The following is a 27284-nucleotide window of genomic DNA, read 5'->3' as shown; positions in this document are numbered from 1 at the left end:
ATTCCGCTGTATATGAATGTAATCAAAATTAATATATTGAATGGGGCAATTATATAGTCTGCTTGAGCGATTATTAATTTATAATACATGCTAATGCACACGAGTACAATAAACTAATATACAATCATTTTTTTGTAAATCCCAACCCATTGGTAGGTAAACTCGAAATTTTGCAGCGAATTTTTGAGTCTTCTCCTTTCCCCACAAGGTCTGGTCGCACGCGTTTGATCTGATTTTTCGCAGCCGTGTGAGCACTTACAAGTAAAACCTTGCATTTACAACATGTCCAGGAGGTACAAACTCCTTATGAACAATTCCACGACGATCGAAAAATGCAATCAACATCGATTTCACTTTCAATTTCGAGGTTGACGGACGCCCGGCGCGTTGGTCGTCCTCGACGAGCTTCCTACCCTCCCGAAACAACTTGTGCCACTCAAATATCGAGGAACGGCTCATGGTATCCTCCTTGTAGGCCTGCGTAAGCATTGTCTTGGTTTCGGCTACCGATTTTCCAAGTTTTTAGCAAAACTTGATGGTATACCGCTGCTCTAACTTTTGCTCCATCGCAAGTAACGACGAGGCGTCAAAATTGGGGGTCACGAAAACAGTAGTCCACACTCAACTAATGGATGCAGGCGACTGCCGCTCATCGAAACCTGTTCCCAAGGCTCTCTCCCAAAACATCCTGTCCTTCAGACCCCCCTCAATATTTCCGCCCGCGCGGAAAAAACAGTCCTACTACTTCTGGATACGTCCCTGTAAAATGGTCCAAAATGACTCTGGACCAGTAAAATATTTGACATACTTATATTGAGATGAGCTTAAAAGAGAAAACATATTACGCCTGATAGGCCCATCATGATACTTGCAATGCGATCATGCTACCGGGAATGAGCCTTATTATCCACCAAGCAGTCAGACGCTCTCATTTTATCCAGTGAACTTGTTATCATTTATCCAGTATTTTATCCAGTAAAATAATAATCCTTTTATTTTTGAAAATCCCTCCATAGTCATTGTTGATGAAGATCACAAGCTTGCGGAAATGAGTCCGCAGCTTGTTCATTAATTATTCGATTTTTGGAAAATTTATCCTGCGCTGACAGCGACAAAAAGAAATGGAAAGAATAGAACAGATGAACTGATTCCCACGAGGGGAACAAATCGAAAATCAACCTGCTCCAAATCAATGAATATTTCTCTTCATTCATCCCCCTGCCTCGAATTCCCATTTTCCTGATACCTGATGACTCAAATTTCAAATTCAGTTCAGATAAGTACCCTCCCTCTCTCAATGCCACCCCATTTCTCCTCCGCCCCCACCCCTCTGCAACTGGCGTTTCCACGTCAGCTCCATATGAGGAAATTGCCTTCGTCGACAGCGATGAGTTTCCCTCGCCACTCGTTCGCGAAATCAATTCGGTCCTGCTTGTTTGTGACGTTGCACAAATATCCATATGACGTGCAAGTGACCTAAGCGTGGACATCGCCATCCGGGTCGTTTCGAAGGATGGTCAACACGCCTGAGGCTGTCCATGACGCAACACCTACGTACGGTCCATGGAAAAATATTACGTCACAAAAGGTTTCAAACCTCTGCCTCTGGTCCATTCTATCATCCGTTTATTTGCACCAAACCTTTTTCATCACCAACAAGGAAAAAGTTTGTTGGCTCTTCGATTATAGAACTGGTGTGACGCAGGAATCACGCGACCATCCACGTGCCGACAGGACTAATCTCGTGAACGACGGTCATTTCATCATTGAGCCGCCATATGAATGCGTGGAGAGTCCCACGGATCGTCAAATACGCGTAAATACGAATGATGATCAACGATTGAAACTGACATCATACCGTCTTAATGATATCTGTCCCACGGGAAGAGAGAAAATGGAGTGAGTACATTTACAAATAAAATTTCCAAGATAGGTTATCGCTCACCGCAATTACAAGAATTGAAGATGAAGGGTTGATTTTGAGGAGGAATTTCAATTATTTTCCCGTTATTTTTTATATTAAAAGCTATGATATAAGCTTTGTGCATTGAGTTGCTGTGAATTGTATTCGGGCTTCCATCCAAAAATAAAACATTTCCATAGAATGCTTTTGCATCATCCTCAGAAGCATTATTAGTCCTTAGCGAGGCTGTTAATCTTCAGGTCTGTTGCTACTTCTAAGGGCTGTTGCTTGAATTCGGGACTGTTACATGTCCTCTGAATTTTGAAAGCGATCAAAAATGTCTTCCATTGAAAATGCCAGCAGATATAGAAGATTGCTGGTGCAGTCGAGGCCCAATTATAACTCACAGTCATTATTACAAACATCAAGGCCTGCATAGTGCGAATAAATTTTATTTTTTTTACTCGGTAAACATTCGTAGGTTTAAGGGACATCTTATATGCCAAATTCCCTCCGATTTATTCGATATATTTACTTGAAAGAAAAAAATATAGAGGATATATCTACCACAATTCATTTATGGCACAAATGATTTTGAGATTGAGCACGTTGGGCCTGAGAATAAAAGTGAAAATACTACAGACACCGTCATTTTTACACTTAAAGCGACAGGGAACGAGTAATGCCATGATAACGCTTTTAACAAAAATGAGAGATCATAATTTATTCAGATATTTTAACGCTGGAGACAATATCCCGTCAGTAGGGTTATATTCTTTTCGGAACTTAGAGCACAAATTTTAAAACTGACACAACTGAAAATAAAATGACGATAGACGACATGTGTAATCTGCTCCCCCCATCAGAAAAAAAATGCAGTCACCAAAATAATCCATATAAAAGTTATAGCTTCCCCACCGCATCCATCTAAAAACCTACCTTTCTTTCGGTCCAAGATTTCCAGCACCTTGGTTTCCCTCAACTTCACGATAACAGCAAGGTAAGTGAATACAAATGTAAATAATTGTGTATCTTGTGTTCCTTTAGTATTTCGCAATTAAGGACAGAAGTTCTGGATGAACAGACTGGATACATGTTGTAATGAATTGCGATAAGCAATTGCATCTCTAAAAAAACTATTTAGTTAGTATTAAGGTGGTATTTGACTCAACTGTACACCCAAAAAATTCTTTTATTTTTCGTAATTCCGATTACTCCCTTCTAAAATATACCTTCCTCTTTGAGAGGAACTACGATACAACTCTCTTGTTTCTGAAAAGACCACTTTCGCTCCAACGGTCGTGTTTTGTCTTTTTCCATTGTGCGTAAAGAAGGATGTTATAGATAAGAAATAAGTTGGTGTGATAAGATTATCTGGCAGGAGAATTGGAGAGGTACGTCAAACCAATCTTAGGATTGTTGACCAGTGAAGATAATTCGTTTAGAAACTTACGTGATCACCTTGACATTTGACGGTTACATTGAGTAGAGCGTAGTCAACACCTGGATACATCTCGAATACAAATACAATTTGTCATCCGAAAAAATACGGAGGATAAGGTATAAGGAAACATGAGTTACATTCTTTGAGACAATGATAATTGTCTACTCTATTTGCCCAGAAAGTTTCAAGATGTTAGCTGAAGCGATTAATATCGTATTTATAATATTAAAACGTTACCAAGAATACCGGTGAAACAGGAAAGTAAATGCTTCTCTTTAAGGAAGAGCGCTGCAAAATGGGTCGCAGTGTTTGACGAGGGAAAATGTAAACGCAAGTGCCGGAAGAAGTGGAGAGAGACGATGCAGATGTGTTGGGGCGGAAAGGATGAAAGAAAAACAAATGAGGACTCAAGAGCGAGCCGACTTAGAGGCGCTCACTCCAGTTTACCGAACGCCAATCACACGGCCACCAAAAAGTGGTTGCAGTGGCCACAGATTACGAAATATTTCGAATGTAGACGGAACCTGGCCTGAATACCCATTTGATGTCTTCCAAATGGTAGAAAATATAAAAAGACCACAGAAAACTGACACCACGATATGAATTGAAGAAACTACATGGAACAGATTAATTACGATTACGGATACTACGGCCACTTCATCACTTTCATTTTATTTCCCGTCAGTACTTAGAGTTTAAAAAAATAAAAACAAAGAGACCCGTATTTTCCGTTTTTCGGTCCTTCGCCCACTTCTGGAGCTATTCTAGACGTAAAGTCGACGGCCCTTTCGCGGTCAAGTTGATGACGTCATGGACTGATGCCAAGCGTGTGGCGGTTTCTCAGCCACTCCTAGGCCTCGCGCATTGGCCGAGTGTGGTTAGCTGTTGTTTGAGCAATTCGTTCCCTCAGCTAAAGGCTCTTCCTCAACGCATTAATCACCCAGATCTATAATAACGTCACCAACTCATTAAAAGTAGGCAGTGGCAACTTTCGCGTTTCCTTACCATAAAATTATGAGCTGGTTTGTGTAGATAATTATTTCGTCGTAACTTTACCTTTACCCTTCCATTCACCGAATTCTCCTAATTAACTGTGAATTCGTGAACGATGCCAATGCAAAAGCCACCCGAGAGCAGATATCGACAGTGATCATAATCTAGTGATGATAAATGCCATCTGAAATTGAATAAATCAGTGAAGACCTCATGGTATTTAGAAAAACTAAAGGAGCCAAAAAAATAATAAAAAGTTCATAAAGTAGTGAAGAGCAAGAGAGGATTAGATCAGACCGAGAAGTCAGTGGATAATAACTGGAAAATAATTTTTTTTAATGGGCATCGGAGAGCCGATAGATAAGTTATAAAAAAATAAAATTTGTTAAGAAACAGCAATGGGTCACATTAAGCATGAAGTCCTAGACCTTATTGAATAACAGAGCATGAGAATAAGAATGCGAAAATTAAGGAGAGACAGGCTTGACACAATAGAATAACGAACGGGATTTGTCGCAAAGTAAGTGAAGCTGGAGAAGCATGGATGATGGACCTATGTGAAGATGCAAAATAGCCTTGTACATGAGAAAGTGGAGGTGGCCTTGTGAAATTGTGAGGAACAATTTCAAGAAACGGAGTACAAGATATAATAACATAAGGGACAATAAGGGAAATATTTTGAATTAAATCGAAGGTTAAGTGAGTAGATGGAAAAATACTTAGAGGGGTAATAGAAGGGAATCAAACTCAGTCCAAAAGCCATCGAAGAGGAAAGTGAGGCAGAAAATGATGTCATGAGAGAATCTTAAGACCGGAATTTGACGCTATAATAAGAGACCTGCGAAAGAATAAGGCTCCAGGAACAGGTGATATTCTAGCAGAGTTTATCAAAAATGCAGGAGAAAATACTTTAACTAGACCTTCCACACCTTCTGCGACATGTACTCAGCAAAAATAAAAGTAGCGATCTCGTTATTCCCAATAAGAAGAGATTAGAGAGGTGACAGGATTTTAGGACCATTAGCCAGGCTACACATGCTTCGATGATACTGACGAGAATCATCTACAGCAGAAAAGGACGAAGAGCAGAAGAATTCCTGGATAAGGACCAATTCCAAGGTAGGAAAAGCGAAGGCACAAGAAAAGCCATTTCACTGGCGCGATGTGGCTCTTAGGCTGCTCATAGAGAAGAGAATGAAGAAGAAAAACCGACTTTCATAGAATTTTTATTTAAACCAAATCCAGTCTTTCTCATCACTAACTCGGTCGACCCATTTGATCCTCATCATCCTTCTGCAGCACAACATTTAGAAGGTCTCAGCCCTTGATTTCTCCAAAGCTGCCAATGTCAATAATGATAAAAACATCGATGGCGTCGCAGGAGATATGTACCAAAACATCATGGCGGTCAATGTGTTCACCGATAATAAATTTAAATTACTTCCCGCCGATGTACGGAGTCCTCAATTTCGAGCTCAATGCTAAATCGAATGAGGGATGGAATCATTCCCGTATTTATCCGAGTAATTGCGAAAGATGGGAGGCGCTGAAAATAAATGAGATTATCCAGATTTATGCGTTGGTCCAGGATCCAAATCCGGATAAAATTCACGCGCCACCAATTCCCGAATCGAAATCCAAATAATGCGATTTCCTGAAACCCTCTTAACGTCATGCAAAGATTGGACCAACAAAAAAGCCAATAATCGAGAGATGAGATCCGCGATAATCATCTCTAAATTGTCCTCTGATGAACCAATTTAAATAGAATTTGGCATGCTTGAAGACTAACCCATTTTGCGCTTTGAGTTACTGAAAATATTTGAGTGATTGATTGCTTTGATTGAGACTGACACCCTGAGGATGGTGGTGGATTCAGCCATTGAAACGTCGGCAATGTCTGATCGACTTTTGTCATGGAACTCACGAGAACAATTCACCCAAAACTATGTTACTTTTACTCCGTTTACCTTAGGGAAGCCATTGCATACACCACTGAAGAATAAAATGATAATAATCGACCTATAAAGGAAAAAAAGAGACTTGAGAGGAAGAGAGATCGAAGAGGAAGATGAGGATGATTGAGCTGAAATTCCGTCGAGGGAGGGATTATAAGCTGTACATAAGGTTAGACGGCCTCATTTGAGAATCATTGAATGGATCAGAGGATGGTGATTTTTTTAATTTTTTCCCTCAGCCTCAAATGTAACCAGAGTAAGAACCCCAATGTCACAGAGTGTAACCTACCGTAAACCGTTCATCCTGCTCACGCACTTACGTCAGTAACGATGTTGAAAGAATTGGCAAACGAATGGATGCCAACGACGCACAGTGGTCCCAAATCAAATAAAAGCAGAACAAAATTGATAGCGTCATTATTTAAGCCAAATTAGACACATAAATGACTGTTTTCTATTTATTTTGATCGCCTACATCAGATTTGAAACAATATTGACGCTATCTCTCCATTTTAACGTTTTTTGAGCTGTTATTATTTTAATAATTTTGGAAAAATCTCAATATAGAAGTACTAGCGATTAGCAATAACTAGTTGTCTACGGAGAACTAAAAACAGAATAATTTTGCGCTAAAAGATGTACCAACTGCAGTTAAAAGCAATGGTAGAAGATTGGATGTAAAATTGACAGGATACGAACCCGCGACCACGAATAATTCAAAAAAGGATCCTCAAGTCGGCCTCTAAATGTGTTGTCACACACCGCGCACCTTAATGGGTTTGCAAAAGTCGCCACTCGCGTCGCTGACGGGCAAAATGATCCGAGTTTCACGGGGAAATAAGGCATAGTTAGGAGTGTTAACCAAAATTTATGTATATGGTGATGTGATCTATCGAATTCGTAACTTTTCAGCGCTAATCCTCGCCATTAACAACATTATATTGCAAAGTATTGGGAAAAAGTGGATCGCATTGCACATCATTTTTGAAAGCCGACTAAAATGCGACCGAAGTGGCAACATAAATCACCCATCTATAGGATGGAATAGTGTAGTTTCCTTCATCAAAGGAAACGAAAGGCATTGAATGCGATTCGTTACCCACCATTAGTGTATTCATAATATACAAATTATTTGGTTTTATAAATCCCAGTTTAGACGAATGATAATGGTCAATTTTAACCTCGTTTGAAAAAGGCCAGATTGGCGCCCATGCGATGCCACTCCACGTGACGTCACTGGGACCTAGTTTCTATACGGGTAGATAGAAGTTTTGCATTGCCTGAGATTACCAATGCATGCATGAGGCACAGACCTCAGGGAAACATCTCTTAATAATCACCTATTGAAACTGCCTATGGTCGGAAAGTTCCTTTTGTTTGATAAGGTATTAATAATCCTTATTTAAGCCAAGCGCTACCTGCTAGCAGGGTACTCTGCTACCTGCTAGCAGCTTGCATCGCAGCGGCGTACATATCTTCGCCCCAAGGTCACCTCACACGGCGGTTGCGGGAACTAGAATGACGTCACACGGGCTTTTCCCAGCATTCATACTTAGCTGTCACGTTTTCGCATGCTTGAAAATTTTCCCTTTTCATTTAACCGAGAAAAATAGATATCGTCATTTAAATATCTAAAAGCGTAAAAGGAGTACTCCAGGAGTAACAATCTTTCTATTTAGGCAATAAAAAAATAATAGGAAGCCATCTCATTGAGCCCCCTCTATGAAGTCCCCTTGGTCAGAAGCTAAAAAAATCGGATAGACTACAACGCATTTTCCGAAATTTTGGCTCCCCGTATTTGATGAGTTACATTACGTCGCGACGTCACCATCATGTTGCTCAAATGCACGGCCGGAGTGCGTTTGGAAAAAGGAGCGCGGTGGAGTTAGGAAGGGTCGGAGGTGTATTTGTGTCGAGCCGAGGGTGCAAGTGGATAAGGGGAGACGGGAAAGGGTGTGAGGATCTAAAAGGAGAGCGAAATTTGAGGGTGGGACCGGGGTTTTTCACGGCGAAGGGTGGCCAGGGGGATGAAAAAAAAAAAAATGAGTCTTGCACCTGCGTACTGGAACCAAGGACGGTCGAAGGGCAGACGAGGTCTAAATTTGACCCTGCCCACCGCACGAAAGAAATAAAGAAAGGTTAAACAACGGTTTCCAATGGCTCGCTCTCCGAAGTGCCCACTCCCAAAATTCCCCTGCTCTCTGCAACCTTTATTCTCTCATCGTGGCACTGGATCGTGCTTGATTCCCTCCGAAAATAGCATCGATTCACCTCCAGTCAAAGCCGCTACATTCAATAATGCTCTGCGTTAGCTAGTGCTAAGTCTTCGTGCAAATATTTTCGTATTTGATACTCATGGGAAATGAGCAGCAACTACTGATGAGGGCGAGGCATTGTATAAAAGAATGAAGACGAGAAACTACTTTGGAATGACATCTGATTTCAAACCAATTACACGTTCTTCATAACGTAAAATTATAACTGTACGTACAAACTTCAAGAAACTAATAAAAAAACTTACAGATTATTAAGGAGGTTTTGCAATGAAGTAATTTTAGCGATGATGTTTCACCCTTGGAATTTCATCAAATCTATTCGCCCGAAGGACGACCTAAGACAAGGGTAGATATGTACACACTAGAGTAACTCAAGCTTTTTATCGGCTCAAAGATACATAAATATTTAATGCTACATTTACGAAACTAACTTGACTGAGCATGAGGTATATAAATTGTTACTCGGAAGTTCTAAAATTTTATATAAATTCTTTTGCTTCAAATGAGGTAGTTCGTAACAGATTGCATAATAGATGAAAGCCAATGATTCAATGTTGCATAAATGCACCTCCAGTCATAGCCCTTGCATTTAATAATGCTCTGCATTAGTTCTGCATTCAATAATGTTCCGCATAGTCCTCGTGCAAATATTTTCGTGTTAGATATTCATGAGAAATGAGCAGCAGCTACTGAAGAGGACCAAACATAGTACAAAAGAACGAAACTACTTTGCAATAACATGTGATTTCAAAGTAGTCGCGCGTTCTTCATACCCAGGGATGCCGACCAACAAAAAATATTGGGGGTGCCCAAACCGGGGATCTTGCCCCGTGAAATTTTATAAGTAGTGAATTTTAAGTTTTTTAAGCATTTTAGAAGAGTAATATGATCAACATTAGAACCCTGACAACTCGAATCTCAATATCTGGACACTCCGGGGAATATCGACAAGCATGAAGCAGATTTTTTTCCTCACACCCATAACGAATTTTTGAGGGGGCTCGGGCCCCCTCAGGCCCCATGGAGTCGGCGCCATTGTTCATAGCATAAAATTAAAACTGTAAGTAGAAAGCTTCAAGTGGCTAAAAAAAACTTAAAAGTTATTAAGGAGCTTTTGCAATGAAACAATTTTAGCCACGATTATTTCACCCTGGGAATATCATCCCCGAAGGACGATCTAAGAAGTAGGGTAGATATCTTCACACAAGAGTACTAACTCAAGCTATTTTATCAACTCATAGATACATTAATATTTAATACACTATTTACGAGACAAACTATGACTGAGCATAAGGTAAATAAATTTTTACTCGAATATTCTAAAATTTCAGATAAATTCTTTGGCTTCAAATGGGGTGGTTTGTTACAGATTGCATAATAGGTGAAAGCCAATGATTCTCTGTCGCATAAATGCTTGCACGAGTCAGAGATGTAGAACCAACGAATAAAATGGTATGTAGATTCGTGATTATAGTATGTAAATACGAACCCCCTGCCAAACACCCTTGAGGTAAGTTCGTCCTCATGGTACGCCGAATTTGAGATGTAAAGTATGCCTGAGCGGTAAGATAAAGGCAACGAGAGGACGGTAATAGCTTGCTAGGCTGGATGGCTGATATAATGTTTAAGCTAACAAATGGAATACCGACCCTTAGTTGGAAATTGAGCTCTCCCTGATGCAGATACATGGTCCATCGTAGGGTTGGCCGAGAAATTACTTCTTTTAGGAATTAAACTAACACAAACATAAGCGGAGAAGTTTTGCACTCATTGAGGGTCTCACCTCAGAATTTTGTTTTAAATCTGACAAATAAACCACCACCGTCAGAGCCATATAGCTTGAGCTTATGCGAAAATTCAGACGGAATTTGGAGGCAAACACTTATGGGAAAGAAATCACTGTAACCGAGCCCTGTTCGGAAAAGACCAATGATAAAGATTACTTTTAGCATTGTAATTACGAAATGTAAAGTTTACAAGAATTTTACGTTTTGCGATGCGTAAAAATTATCAACAAAATTCTGTGGGTGACTCGAATACCAACAAAAAATGTCTGCCTCCGTGTGGCATTACTTCACACTTTGCCTAAAGACCGTCCCCAGCCATAAGCCTTCACCGCGGCCAACGTTGCAACGTAGGTTTTTGATTAATTTATATTTTTAACGGTTTCAGCGTGATCATTTTCCGTATTTGTCACGGGTCATAAAGGTGCGTTTACACTGAGTAACGTGTTATATAAACAAGCTACATATAACTGTTTCACGAAAAAGTTAAAAATCTGTGTAGCATATGTTACATGTAGCATTTTGATATAAAACAAAAATTCGTGTATTACAACAAATTTTTTGGTTTCCTGCTTCGTGTGAGAAACCAAAAACTTGTTGTGTAACAAGAATTTTTGTTGTATAACACAATGCTAAAAAGCAACATCGGTTACAAAGATCTGCAACTTTTTCGTAAAACAGTTATGTGTAACTTGTTCATATAAATTATAACTCAGTGTAAACGCACCTTAAGAACAATCAGCGTCTTTAAAAATAAGTAAACTCACATAGTAGTTGATGATTGAGAGAATCTATTTTAATCCTCTCTATCTATACTGTACCGTACTTTGTCTATTTAATTAGGTCCCCTAACTCCGTGACATTGTTCAACTATTAATCACCATTTTAAGTGCCTACTGAGTAGATGTCCCAAAATGGCCTCGCTACTAACTCCTCCGACCAACCTCTCCGATGGCAGCTTCACTTGGCGCCGTCTCAATGAAAAAAGAAGAGATTTCATTGCACATCGCCCCTCCTTGAGTCCACTCCCCCTGATCCCCTTGGCAACCTACCTCCGACACGAAAGGAAGTGGATCCCCCGCTAGAGAAGATCCCCGCGAGGCAGTTTGGAACGGGAGATTAGTAGAGAGAGGGAATTAGACCAAGTCTAGGGTTGGAAGACAACAGCAGACGCGTGGCGACCTTCTCTTGTCTCTCCCTACCCACACTCAACCCACTCCTATTTCACTTTCTACGACCCTATATATCTTATCTCCCCCCACCCCCCCCTCCCGAGCCAACAAAAGAGAGAACGGCTGAAGATCAAGGCCAACCACGACATGACCTACGATCTGCCGCAGCCTCGGAATAATTCCATTTAAATCCAGATTGAACATCTCGTGATTGTTTGAAGCGCGAAAGTTAATTCTCCATACTGCCACTTAGCGTGTTGCCACAACTCGCGCATTTAAATGCGTTGCGTTGATTAAGTCACCATACGCGACGTTAAAGATATAGTGATCCGAATTCCATGGAGAAATAAACTCTAATTAGGGCTTTAATTGAGGCGTATAGTTTCGAAGATTCAAAACCGTCCTTTTGAGGCAGCTTACGTGGTGGCATGTAGTTGTAAGAGTAGATGAGAGTAAAATTGATTTCTCTTTAATTCGTTATCCTTTATTGTATGACTAACCCACCAGGACTTGGTCCGGAAAATTTCCAATATCTAATAAATTTACAACTTTTCAACTCTAGGTATTCCTCGCGAATACAAGAACTGAATTGCACATAGTGGTAATACACCGACCACACTGATCATCGCCACGCTGGGGACGTTTTTAAAAACCGATAATGAAACTAAAGATCGATCTTTTCCACGTTAGTAGACATTAGAAATATTCTCAAGCACTTTTTTACTATATTAAATAGTTAATACTGCCATTATATGTACCAGCAGAGAAATTTATCGCAATTGTGTATGAATGTGTACCGACATGTGAATGAATTACAAATGTTTACCAACTGAAATTTCAATTACGAAAAATCCGCACTGAATAAATGGATGAAAAATATTCCGCGGGCACGAATGCCAATAGGGTGGTTTACTATTATTTTTTTAATGCCTAAATCGTAAGATTATTACTCCTGGAGTACGTATTTCACGCTTTTACATTTTTAAATGACGATATCTATTTCTCGCGATTAAATGAAAAGTGAAAATCTTCAAGCGCGCGAAAACGCGACGGCTAAGTATGAATGCTGGGAAATCTCCGTGTGACGTCGTTCTGGTTCCCGCTGCCGCAAGTGAGGTGACCTTGGGGCGAGGCTTTGAGCGCTGATACGACGCAGGATGCTAGCAGGTAGCAGAGTAGCGCTTGGCTTAAATAAGGATTATTAATACCTATCAAACGATGGAAACTTTCCGACCTTAGCCAGTTTTAATAGGTGATTATTACGAGATGTTTCCCTGAACTCTGTTCCTCATGCATGCATTGGTAATCTCAGACAATGTAAAACTCCTATCTACTCGTATAGAAACCAGGTTCCTGTGACGTCACGCGGAGAGGCATCGCACGGGCGCCAATCTGGCCTTTTTCAAATGAGGGTAAAATTGGCCAATGCCATTCGTCTAAACCGGTATTTCTAAAACCAAATAATTTATATATTATGAATAGACTAATGGTGGGTAACGAATCGCAATCAATGCCTTTCGTTTTCTTTGATGAAGGAAACTACCCTATTGGATAAATTAAGAGTTAATGCAGAGGCAGTAATCATTTAAGGATAAGTAAAGGTAGAGACTTCATTGCGTGTGAAGATTATGAAATAAAACATTACCAGATCAGGTCATTATGCCTCATTATGACTTTTTTCTCTCATTCTTCTTAGCGCTTCCTCAACCTATCACTTTTCAGAAGTGAGCTTTCTGTCTAATGTGATTCCCATTTTCCAGGGTAAAACGCAGGAGAAGAAAAGAAAATTGATCAGGAAACCGGGGGCACGCATTTTCCAAAACTGCAAAATTAAAGACACATTTAATTTTTGAACTAAATAAATCAAAAATCTACAAGGTTCTACAACACCGATAAAAAGTGGTTGTCAAGTGTCTTCCAAGCGTAAGGTACCCATTTCGATTTCAAGCTGAAAATTTTCTTCTGTTATTTTTTTCATGAAATAGGTTGGCCTACAAGTCTTCTAAAGTAATGCTAACAATAAATACGATGAATCGTATTTTTTAACGTCGTTTTTCCTGTCTTCGTGGCATATCAAACAAGGATTTAAATGGGTGTCTTCATATTTCAAGCGCTATCTTGTAACAAATAAATCTTGCACAACAAAACAATACAAAAGTTCCATCTTCGCCTTATCAGATAAACATATATACTACCTATGATTAACGACAAAAGAGGACCAAGGTCGTGGCCCAGGAATAACACCAACTACATAAGCTGATTATATCCCTGTCAATCAAACTTTAATGAATCAAAGTGAATAATCATTTTTTTAATATGGCGCTCAAATCCGATAAAAATTATTAAATCATAGGCAATTAATATTACGCTTTTCATTATGATACACTTTCAAAATTATGCTTTGGTATTTTCATTCATAACGCTTGAATAGGACTTATTAACATTTCCTCATTTTTGACTGAATTATCTCCTAATTCGAGGAAATAACAAATTGTCGTGCAGGAAAACGCTAGGAAATTAAATTTTAGCCGGAAAGGAGGGAGAGAAAAATGTCCCAGCAAAGCGAGTTTTATAATCGAAAAATAAATATCGTTATGAAGTCCCTCCTGCAGTAAATGAAAAATAAAGGCAATTTTTCTATGGTGAAGAGGATAATGATACTTATGGCTGCATCACCAAGAGTTATGTTAATTTCAGAAAACCAGGTCATGCCCTGATATTTTAGCATTCACAGACCGGAGTTGTAAGAAAAAAGTCGCCCTTTCTAACTTTTTGCAATGGCAGATATGCACTGATCTCAGGCCTCAAAATTTTTACCCATTACCGCTCTCATCCCTGTCCTACACTTTGTTTACTCTTTTTAAGCCAGTGTTGCTTCTGAGCAACATGAAGAAACGTCATTTAAAAATGTGTGCACTCTGAATTCTCTGCTGTGTAAAAGATAGATATGAATTACCGGTAATTTTATGTTGCAAAATGAAATGGTCAAACATAAAGTTGTTAAGATAATTGTGATTGACCTGAAAATGTGGTACATTTTCTAAAATTCCAAATCTTCCAGTTTTCCCCAGAAATAATGCTGGGTTATAATGGGCTAAGAGACAGACGTCAGTGACATTGCATCTCAGTCCCCAACCATTGCTCACCCAAGACTAGCAAAGACCCACGACTCCCCACGTCGTCGCAGCATCATAATCCCACCTCCCCCTGAAGCACAACAGTTGCCGACAGCACAATGCACCACAAGAGCAGAGCGAGATAATGACAGCTCGAGAGAGAAATGCTGAAAACGAGAGCAGGTACGAGAGATGATGGTGGCGGGAAGGGTCGTTTTGTTCTCTCTCTTCATGCGAATTAAAACGGAATGAAACGTTATCGCTCCGAGGAAAGACAACAATAGCAATCGATCCGACAGTGCTGCCGCCGCGGGGAACAGGAAAAAAAATGAGTGAAAAAAGAGGACTTTCGCTGAGCAGCACTCCCCATTGGCTGCAGACATGTTTGAACTGAGAGACTAGGAGCACGTCACTTCCCTCAAAGTCGCCACTTCGTCCACCCCTGTCCCACGGGACTTACGTTCTCTATTTGCGGCTGTGCGGGGACCTGAACACTACGCCAAAAGTGAGGTCAGGGTGAATTCTGATAAGAAAAAAAAACACTCTTTCGCTGCAGTCTAATTATTTTTCTGCCAACGAATGTCATAAATTATACGAAATGATTTTCATTTTTATCTTCGCACTCTTTTGATGAATGAAGAGCGTGAATTTTTCCATCAGGTCATGCAAACACAATAATAATTCTAGTATTTTATTGGATTAAAATTAGACTGAAATGACGTTTTGAAGGCTGGCTAAATGCGTGCAATCCATCACATTAAAACATCTATCCATGGAGACTTTCACTTCTAAATTCCGAAATCGCGTTGATGACTTTAGAGTCGATATTACGTATATATAAGTGGCTGTGTTTGGCCGAAATTAAAACTGATTTGAAGCCACCATTTTAGATACCGACACATGGCTACACTGAATTTCTTAATTTGATGCGATGACTTTCTACCATAAATTTCGTGTAGCAGACTTCCAAATACTTCGCTGTAATTTTAAAATTTATCCCTTTGTACCACACTGCACCTATCACAAATGAAACAGTACTCTAACCAGTTTCAACCTATGAAATGGCATTCTATAATTTACAAGTTTTTTAGGACCTGAATATTTTACAAAATTTTCGATGTTTGATCGATCGTGCCTCTCGAGCATAAATCATAATTATCATAAATGGCTATTCAACTATATTGAAGAAAAGTTGAAATAAAATAAAAAATTAAATAAAAAATAATTCATATTAATAAGAAATATTTATGTGCGAAAATGAGAGTAATAAGAAGTATTTATGTGCGTATTTGCGGGTGACTCCGCAAAAGTTATCACCGTGGCGGGTCCGGGTGAATAAGAAATATATATGCAATTTCATAAGCTTAATTAGATAGATAACGTGACATTTGTTTAACCGAATGGCAATAATCGCGACATAAACAGTCCACGAGTGGATGGTCTCTTTGGTGGCATTATTTTCACGATAAGGAAATGAGAAATAGCCAGCGCGCCTCAGAGTCAGAGTTATGGAAATATAATTCCCTTTAGAGGATCAAATGTATTCGAGGAAACTCGGAATACGCATATAAACAATTTAATCTTAAAAAAAGCGCGATAACCTCACTAGCATACAAATAAAAGGCGGGTTACCCGATCCGTACGAATGGTGTGGTACATAACTAATATACTAACCGCGAAAATATAATTCTGAGGAAAGAAAAAAAACTAATTTTCGAATTTGAATTAATAGATTTTGAAAGAAAATGTAGAAGTTACAAATTGGGGAAAATTTCCCCTATTAAGCAGCCGCACCGTTTACCCGAAAAATCTTACACTCATGCATAAATAGGCCTTTTAAATTAAAACGAAATGAGGTACTGAGGATTATGACGCAATAATGTTTCACTTTTTACTAGTTCATCAAAATTGTGGTCTACTGGATAAAAACAAAGAGACTGCATGCATAGAATAATTCATTCAAAGTGATTCTTATAACATAACTAAAGAGGATATTAGAGAGCGATGAAAAAGAGAAATAGCTATATTGAGGATTAGACGTAATGGTAGGGTAGAATGCATCAGAGCATGGAAATAATATACTTTAACAAACAATAGAACCAAGATACATCGATTCCATTGTCTTGAGAATTAGTGAGCAAGAATCTCAAATTTCTCCTGCGCTGTAATAATTTGTTTGAATAGTTACTGCAATTAACATGAATCTGGGAAACCTGGTTCGAAAACAAGTCATTATGACTAGGGTAGTTTCCTTCATCAAAGAAAACGAAAGGCATTGATTGCGATTCGTTACCCACCATTAGTGCATTCATAATATACAAATTACTTGGTTTTAGAAATACGGGTTTAGACGAATAGCAAGGGTCAATTTTATCCTCATTTGAAAAATGCCAGATTGGCGCCCATGCGATGCCACTCCACGTGACGTCACAGGGACCTAGTTTCTATGAGAGTAGATAGGAGTCATCGTCTGAAATTACCAATGCATGCATGAGGCACAGAGCTCGGGGAAACGTCTCTTAATAACCACCTATTAAAACTGGCTAAGGTCGGAAAGTTTTCTTCGTTTGATAAGGTATTAATAATCCTTATTTAAGCCAAGCGCTACCTGCTAGCAGGGTACTCTGCTACCTGCTAGCATCCTGCGTCGTATCAGCGCTCAAAGCCTCGCCCCAAGGTCACCTCACTTGCGGCAGCGGGAACCAAAACGACGTCAAACGGCGTTTTCCCAGCATTCATACTTAGCCGTCGCGTTTTCGCGCGCTTTTAATTTTTCACTTTTCATTTGATCGCGAAAAATAGATATCGTCATTTAAAAATCTTAAAGCGTGAAATACGTACTCCAGGAGTAATAATCTTTCGATTTGGGTAATAAAAAATTATAGGAAACCACCCTATTATCACAATAATAGATAGTTTTCAATGTGTAAACGATTGCATACTTTAAGTTTTATGCTGTACAAATGCCACCTAGGTATGTGCGGTTAATTCCTATACTAACCGGATTATTAACTGGGAGAAGTTCTTCAAATCGACATCAATTACATAAATACAACTTAGATCAACAAAATTGTTTCTGTAATCTATACTTGGCATGATCTTTTATACTTAATGGGTCCAAATTAAAGTAAATAAATAAGTCATCGCTTAAATCGGTTTTTGGTATTTTTTGCCGTGCAAATGACTTCAAATAAGAGTTCTGGGGGATAATTACCGAATGATACGAATAAGGGTTCTGGGAGGTCTCGGGGCTCACAACTCACTCGGAGCACGCCGAGTGAGCAAGCAGCTGCCCCTAATATCCTGGAGCCCAAACACCCGAAGCGTATTGTAATTCTAAGACGATGGTTGTCACGCGTTGTTACACGTGCTTTACATTGCTTGAAATATTAGCAGATGTTGCTAAAATTTATTCAATGCAAGTGATTTTTCATCGTTTGAAATAATCCAATTCATTGCAATTTCGGGTGAGTGCGGGAAGATTTGTACTTAAAGGTTCGATGGCTGCTTTTTTAACAATTTTATGTGATTTAGTTTAAATGGAAGGCAGTCAACATCCTTATTAGTGTACGGAACCGAGGTTAGAAGCGAAGTAAGTGAGGACATAAATTCCTTCTATTGAAACACATTACACCCAAAACTATGTCCGTTAGAATTAAGACTCATATTTGGCGAATAAATAGTAAAAAAAATGTCAATTTTAAATTTAATTTACTTTCAAAATACTGAAGTTATGACAACTGTAATCGGCTTGTTATTTTTTTGTTATTTTTTTATTGGAAATTGTAATTAGCTTATTTGTTTCTCTACTATTTGCCATGAGTTCACTTTTAATCGAGTCTTCCTGTATTTGAATCATTTTATTTTTTTACTAAAAATAAAAAATACCTTCAATTATTGAAATTATTTATCATTTAAATTCCTCAAGGTTTTAGCTACTTCTAAACTCTGTTCTGAAATGTGAACGCCTGAATGGCTAGGTAGTTAAGCAGTCGTTGGATATGCATTGGAGATATTACCATATCGCGAAAGGGAATAAAAAAAAGGGCTCGAATAATTTTCACGAGAGAAAAAAGAAGATGGGTTCATATCAGCCACGAGGTTGACTCGCTGCCCGTCCAGCATTCCGGGTTCACGCTCAGTGCAACGGAGACGAGTTCGAGGGCAGAGTCCACGCGGACAATGGAGCAGTGAGATAAGCGGAAGCAGGCGACATCCACGGCGATGATTACACTTGTTGACTCGGCATCAAATTACTCAACGTCACCGCGATGGCTATCTCCATAGTGTTTGTTGTCCTCTGACGATGATGATCAATCTGACAATTGACTGAGCGGGAAAGAAGTTGCTCGACATCGGTAAATACGTAGAGGGTTACACTAAATAAACTTGGCAACATTGTAACGACAAGGCTGCCTATTATCGCTCACACTGTTTAGTGTTTAAATACGGGCGACTGACCACGACGGCGGCAATAGATACATCCCCGGCAATTAAAAGAAAAGGGAAAGAAATGTCAATAACATCAATGCGGTTTGTCGATGGCCAAGTAATACTTCGTAGTAATGAATTCAATCTGATTCTTGAACAGCATGAATAGAAATCAGCTGCAAATAAACTATGTAGTGGTATTCCAACACTACTCGCGCTGAAAAAAAGTATATCAGCATATGAAATTTCATGAAATCAAGTTACGTACATATCTGCTCGATCATTATAAGGAAGAATAAATCAAAAGCAGCATTAAAATCATATGCACATCCTTCTATGAGAGGGCCACAATTTCTGCATTGATATATCGCATAGAAAAGAGGGTCACGCAAAGATTAAGAGTCCTAGTTACGTCCAGAGGTCTCTTTTGGGAGATAGATCTATCCATAAACTTTCGACTAAATGCAATATTAGAAGGTGTTACTAAATGAAATGTGCCAGAATTTTGGAATTTGATTCCAAAATGTGCACAATTCATTGTAAAAAAAGGATTTCTCTCAGAGATAGTCTGCTAGTCATCCCTCAGAAAATATCCTCAGGTATTGAAAAATAATTATTAAATTAGGAAATACTGGTAATTTAAAGTTAATACTACCTGAGAGTAACAAAAAAATTATAGCAAGCGATCGTGAAGGGGAATTAAAGAATTCGTGAAAAATTGCCAATGCCTTATTATTTATTATCATGCTTTCCAAAACTCCACCAAATCAAACCTGTCACAACTCTCGCTATCGATATAAAAGATCAAAAGGAGACAGAGCCTGCTCATCATGAAAAAATTTTTCTCCGAGTTGTCTCCGAGCTTTCAAACGAAAAAGGCTTTTAAAATGTCAGAAAAATATCGATTCAGATTCCTTCCTTGTGATAATCCCGTTCCAACGGTGAAAAAATTAATTTTCTCTCAATATGCTTTTTAAAGAGAGGATGGCTCGGCATAATTAAAAAAAGAGAGGCAACGAGATATTATTGGACCTGAAAACTTTGTCGATATATCTTCACTATATTTTTTATGATTCACATCTCGTTTTACATTGGCTCATTATACACATTGTTTTGACTCACCATCTGCTTCAACATTTTAGTCTCAAAGGTTGCTTCCAAATGTAGACAATCCACTTAGTTATTTACTCGCTAAGAGTCCTCCATAATTGAAGAAACAAAGTGAATTTTCTAATGGATATCTAAAATTAACCGAAAAATTAGCTATAGGAAATGGATTCCAATGGAAAAAGAACCAGCCCTTGGTATTTTCTTGATTAATAATTTATGTTATTGTCGCGGTGAGTGCGAACTAACATTATCAATGGCACTGTTTATCACACTCTGGTAAAGAACGACGTCTGGGAAAGACTATCAGATGGAGAAGAGTACTTCAATTAGTGCACCGCCTTCTCTTCTTATGGTGATGAATCTAAATCGTTAATGAAATAATTAAAATATAATTAATACCGGAAACCGGATACTGTACACCAATATTGAATGATAAGTTTGAGATATCACAGTAACATGATTCACAAAAACACCTACTAAACACCATGGTTTAATTGGGTTTTAAGAATACCCTTGCGTACATTTTTGAAAAGTGCCGCATGAAAATTAATAAATTACAGCCAAACTAAGGCCAATTCAACGGAACCACTACTAGTTCAGAGATGTGTTCACTATTCCGAAGGCCATAAAAACTACGGCATTGAAAAAGGCAGAGCAAGGTACGTGGTCTACCCTTGACATATGGAAAACTAAAAGACATCACCATCACTAAATGGTCAACATTAAATCATATGATTTGAAGCATTTAAAATCTTTATTCGGTTTTGAAGCAGACATTGACTTATTGAAGAATAAAAAGAGGTCTTGATGAATCCACTCGTACCTTCTATGGTCATAATGTCATTAGACCACATTAAAATCATCTAATACGGTTACCATCTACAAGTATCAAGTCAAGACTTCATTGAAAATTTTACCACGCATAAGTAAATGTGAAATACCCTCTCTCAACCACGATTGATAAGCATAATTTGGACGGAAAATCAATAGAAAAAATTAGGAAGTCATCTCAGTCCGTGTTCGATAGAAGGTCTCCAAATTCAGGTCATTTTGTAAACGGCTGGTTTCTTTACACCCCCCGCCACACGCCTGTTGAGGTAGCTTGCATTAGGGTAGTATGTAGCCGTAGAATTGTCACATGCATACCTCAATTCTAACAAGATAATCAAAATCATCATCGTCATAAGCCAACGATCCGAAGATTGGTTTGACGCAGCTCTCCATTCCTCTCTCCTATCCGCTAACATTTTCATAGTGACGTAATTCTTCTCTTTTACATCCTTTATAACCTGTCCCACGTAACTCATTCGGAGACGTCCCTTGCCCTTCTTCCCTCCCACCTGTCCTTCTACGATTGGCTTCATCAGAGTGTCATTCATGTCACATAATGTGGCCAACTAAGTTGTCACGTCATTTCCTCAAGGTTTTTAGAAGGCCTCTATTTTCTCCCATTATTATCACTTCCTCATTACTTACGATCTAATTTAATCTTCATCATTCTTCGGTGACACCACATTTCGAATGACTTCTTTACTGGTGTCATCGCAATAAAAATATTTTTTTAAATAACATGCACTAAGTAAGTTTGAACTGGTTCGTTTGGAACAAAGGAATGTCTTTGCAAAGAAGGAGGAAATTGGGGGTAATTCGGCGGTGGAATAGCGGTGTACTGTTCCAAATTGCGGTTACGCAGTTTCCGCGAAATCCAATGAGGATGGATATTCGCTGAATTAATTAGGCCCTTTAGGGGCAGGCAGAATGGGAACCGCTTTTCCGGGTTGAGATACGCGGCGGCAACAAACACAGCCAGCCTCCGAAGATATTCACAAAACGACCGCTTCCAACTCATCGCCCACCTTCCACCACGCGAAGCCACCCGCTCATTCGGATCCCCCTGCAAATTAAATTACGGATCCCCCGCCCGCGATGAATTGAGGATCGAGAGGAGAAAATCCCACCGCTGCTGCCGTCGGATTTTGCTGAACATCGTTCCCACAAATGGAAATCATCGAGTCAGCGGCTGTATTGTTTCAAATTCAAAGGCGCGTCTCGTGCTCACGGTGATAACTACTCTCGTAAGTGGCAGAAATACCGAGGCCCGCAATTTAGCTTACGACCTCTCGAATGATTGCGCTATCACGAAAAATCGCCACATCATTACTCACCAGGATTAATCAATTTGAGAGAGAGAGTCAATTAACGTTGTTGAAGTTTAACTCGACACTCTTTGCACTCGGTGTCTACCCGCGCTATTCCATATTCCATTCCGGATTTTCCACTATCTAGAGAGAAAACGATATATGTATATTCATTGCAATACAAAACAACGCCATGGCTTACGCCGTACCAGTACGTAGGACAGTTGCAAAACAGAGGCTCTTTTTTATGAACTTAAAAATGTCTATGGTACACGAACACGAAAAATTCCGACGTTGGTACCCGACGCTACAACGACTATTTAGTTTAAGGATGGAAAATATTTATTTTTCGAGTATTTGCTACGCACCACCAACTAGAAAAAGGACGTCTTTTCAGATTATTTAATATAATAATATGGAATAAAGTAGGATATTCATCCTACTTAAATGGCACGATACTTTAACTTTGAAATCTGGCTGGAGTTACATGTGAAAATACAAAATAGTCTCAATCACTTGATGTTTTTCTATCTACTAAGTACTATCTAGTATCTAACTCTAAGATACCAGCAAGAAAAGGATATCCATTAAAAGCCGCAGAACTTCCAAACCAGACAAAAAAGAGCTGTATTGCGTCAAGGTGAACGATTAACGGTGTGTTTCTACGTCAAACTTAATTAGCGAGAGGTGGAACTTCTCATAAAGACAATTGATAATGGTATCCCATACAAAAATACGACTTACTTGATTCGTCGGTCCCTACTGAGTCCTACAAGAAAAATGTAAAAAAAGGACAGTACTACACCTCTTATGGGATTAACCTGCCACTAGTATTAGGCTAGCTATGATGCGGTATTTCTAGGATACTATGGCTAAATCACTTGATGGAGAATAACCATTGGAGCCTTAAAATCTCAAGAGATTTTTTTTCTGTATCATACTACATACCGATACATAATGTAGATACTTTTTGTTCAATGATCTTTTCAGTGAAATAAGGCAATACATTAATTAAACAAATTAGCTAAATCCGAAATAAATCCCATTTTTATTGATCCTCTAAAAATTTCCTTCATGAAACCTTTTCCGAGTTGATTCATATTCCGTAAAAATGACTTCAGAAATATATTTCAAGATTTATGGCTTAACTATGATGAAATCTACAATCAAAACATAAGTAAATCATACACTTCAATCTGCATGATGGTCAAATGACGACGTTTCCGCGTTGAAATCTGTTGCATCAAATAAAACAAGGGAGTGGATAAGTTCACTGATTATTTAATTGCTAACTGTGTAGCTTGGAAGTGAAAACAAAGAAGCCGCGGTCGTAAAAATGCCATTTCCGTTACTGCAGAAACTCTAAAACATAAATATCTTTTATCCCAAACCGGAAAAAATTCGAGGGCCCGGCCGTAGAAGGATATGTCTGCACGGAAGTAGGTTGGAGACTGAGAATTTTTCATCCATGACATAAGAATTCTGGTTTGCCACATTCGCCATTTCACGCGCCGGCCTCTTTAGCTCAGTGGTAGAGCACTGGTCTCGTAAACCAGGGGTCGTGAGTTCAAACCTCACAGGAGGCAAATTTTTTTTCTTGTATTTACTTCTAATATCCACACGAGTCAAAATCCAAAATAATTTGAAAAGATTCACGGTATTGTTCAGGGGACGATTTCCACCATTTTTCGCAAAATGAAACTGCTCTCTCGAGATCTGCGATAGTTGGTGGGATGTTTAAGTAGTTCCTATATGGAAATGCGAGACTCAATTTTCCCAGAATATGACGCACATATACCTAAATTTTGAAAATAACCAGATCTATGAAAATCAAAATAATCACATCTTACAATTTAGGGGATATTTAGGATAAAGGCTTTATCTCATCGGTTTGTACACATTTTTTGGCACCGAAAGTAAGTCTGGCGGCGTCTTCCTTAAAGAGAATTCTTACGTATATGGATATTGAGAAAGAAATTAATCTATTATCGTCTCGAAAATTTTTGTTGAAATGACTTGCTATCACAAAAAAACTGCCATGCCAAATCGTAGGCTTGTAATGAATAACTACATACAATTCACGGAAAATTAAAGTTATTTATGCATTTTTTTATATCTTTACACGATATATATTGTCTCACTCACCGAAATTTGAGCATTTCCCCAGAGATACATGATGTTATCAAAACCTTTCAGTAAAATTTAAATAGTTTAAAAAACCTAATTAGAATATACGAGCTTTTGGATATGACATATCAACAGTATTATCCTGACTAATCATATGCATTCTTTAAGCAGACGGAATAATTTACTTCCTAATTACCAATTTATTCCCATAAAATGCAGAATGAAGACCCTTAAAGAAAACTAGGCGTGTTGAAACTTTTAAACATATACATAGGCTGTTTTTACATATACATAGACATTTTCTGCTCTAGTTTTGCTGAAGTTTTTCTTTCTGATTTTTCCCTTCCTCTCATTCGCTTCTGTATGTTCTCACTGTGGGGTAATATTTGCTTCAGTGTGTTTAGTTTTGGTTGTTCCAAATAGAATTGTACCACATGTATTTTTAATCTTTGCTGTTTGAGCAACAATAATTGTACGTGTTTGTATGTACTCTTGTGAGGAAACCCAGACCATTGATAAACTTAATCATAAATCATTCATCCATAGACAATATTTATAAGACATAAATGGAATCTCACAGCTATTGTTCCAATAATAATTAGACTAACCATCTGGAACTTTGAACTATACCTATTACCAAAAATAATAAGATTCCTTACGTTTAAACGGATTGGCTCAACACCTACATACACAAATAGATATTGGTAAGAGCATTATTACTATGAAAAAAGCTAGTGAGAAGTAGAAACCACGAGTGAGGATCGAATTTCACAGTCGCTCTTGTAGAACTTGGCAACATAAAAATTTTCGCGCTCCGAAAGGAAATAAAGGAAGAAATAAATGAGAGCAGGCACGTTGCTTGCATTGGTGTGTGGCGTGCGAGGCGCGTGACGAAGTTGTCGTCCTATTATCTAACTGTGTAGTTAAAAATATGTCAATCTCTCGGTCACCCGCGATTGGAGCCAATGAGATAGCGAAGGAGATCGCAGGGTCAACCGATACGAACCGCATTTTTGACCGACTTAACCTCTAAAGCCTTTGATATGTTCAATACGAAAATAATCCAGTTCCTCGCTCCCAAATTCAACTCCCTACTGATCGGCTCTTTGTTTTCCTTCCTAACTTCAAATTATTCCCTTTTCTTATTTTCCTTTCCTTAGCCTTAAAAACGCCATCGTGCAATTTATTATTGTTTTAATAATAATAACAACGTGTATCCTTAGCTATGACAATATTTACGATGTTTAATATATATTATCTCACAGCGTTTTTCCATTCCTTTATGATGAGGGTACCTTTTGGATATTTTTCCAAGCTGATGCGTGCATTCGATCAGGGGCGGATATATATGGGGGGCGCCCTCCCTCCTTGCGAGGCTACCCGCATTGACGAACATTGCAGAACCAGAATTGTATCTTTTTTATATTATAAGATGGCACTGTCTTGTGTATGTGTATATTCAGTTTCTTAATCTTAAAATTTGCATGTAACTTTTCATTACGATAGGAGCATAGGTAGCTCAAAATATATTTTGCCCCCCCCCCCTTGAGTTTTTTCTGTATCCACTACTGCATTTGATACATTTTCTTAAGTAAAGAGAATTATTTCTTCACACAGAAAGATTAACTCCAGTGCAGCCGTAAACATTTCGGCTTGTTCATTGCTGTTATTTGTCTATGGCTGAGGTGGAGTCAAAACATTCGTGCGACATTTCTACAGCCGTAAGAACTCGGTATGGTGAGGCAAGGGTGGAGAGAAACCCTTGTCAGCATTAGCCTGCTCTTAACAAAAGGCGCCAAGGGGACCACGGCTTAACGTCCCATCCGACGAACGGAGTGCTGCACTTGAAATGTCTTCCACAGTACATTCAAGCAGGGATCGGGCAGTCTCTGAAAATTCTCTGCCACTGCCGGGATTTGAACCCGAGCCCACTGGGTAAGAAGCCAACACTCTAGCCACCACACCAACCCGATCCCCACGGGGGCTTCCTTATTTCTACCAACAATCTCATCCATTTTCAACTGTAGTGATTTTAATACCAATTTAAAGGACATATTCTCAGCTTTTGCCAAGTCAAAATAAGTCGACATAATTAGAATTGAAAACAACACAATACGTCGGGGAAAGGGCAAATACTTACTTTCATATTGCTGTGGAATTTTAAGATATTTGTCGTCATTATAATACAGGTTGTACTATTATGATAGAAGCAGCTTTCTAGTGAATAAGTGCATTCCGATAGCAAGGGCTATACCGCATTTCTTTTCTATCACTTGCCGATAGAGCAATCAGAGGATAAAGTTGAAATAAGATGGAGACGAAAAATGGATACATTATCGGAATGGAATCGTGCTGAGCAAAATCGAGTTCCATTTTATCCATCTCGACAAAGCTATTCTAAATGCATGAATGCACTATGCCTATACTGTCTATAGTTTTTCATCAAAGTTTGACTTAAACAGACAGATATCAAAGACCTTCGAAAGCAATTAAATTATAGTTTCAATGGTATGCTTACTCGATTAATTAACACCTCAATTCGGACAAAATATATGCGATATAAAACAATCCGCATACATGTAAGACATGGATATCTTAACTTCGATGGTCGATAGTTTCCTTATTTGCTATAGTCTAGGGATTATCGATGGCCAGCCAATTCCTACCGAAAGTGTGGCATTAGTCGGTCTTAAACAATGAACAATGATGGTCGAAGACCATTACTGACCATAAACGTTAACCGCCCTCGTTGTCCAACTCCGAATACCAGAATACCATCATCGATATCGAAACATCGATTTTTTTATTCGCCAAATCTCGGCATCCAAAACG

The 27284-nt window shown here is 38.8% G+C and overlaps 1 protein-coding gene and 1 non-coding gene across 2 annotated transcripts in view; one reads left to right on the top strand and one right to left on the bottom strand.

Annotated features, from left to right (window-relative positions):
* LOC124153380 overlaps positions 1 to 27284 on the bottom strand; it is a 328088-nt gene that overhangs the window by 276654 nt on the left and 24150 nt on the right. The window lies entirely within an intron of this gene.
* Positions 23840 to 23911, top strand: Trnat-cgu. The gene has a single exon. It is a non-coding gene; the product is annotated as a tRNA-Thr (tRNA).

This window comes from Ischnura elegans, chromosome 2, assembly GCF_921293095.1.
Source record: "Ischnura elegans chromosome 2, ioIscEleg1.1, whole genome shotgun sequence".
In the NCBI taxonomy this organism is placed as follows: domain Eukaryota; kingdom Metazoa; phylum Arthropoda; class Insecta; order Odonata; family Coenagrionidae; genus Ischnura; species Ischnura elegans.
This window is presented reverse-complemented; position numbering and strand designations above follow the sequence as displayed.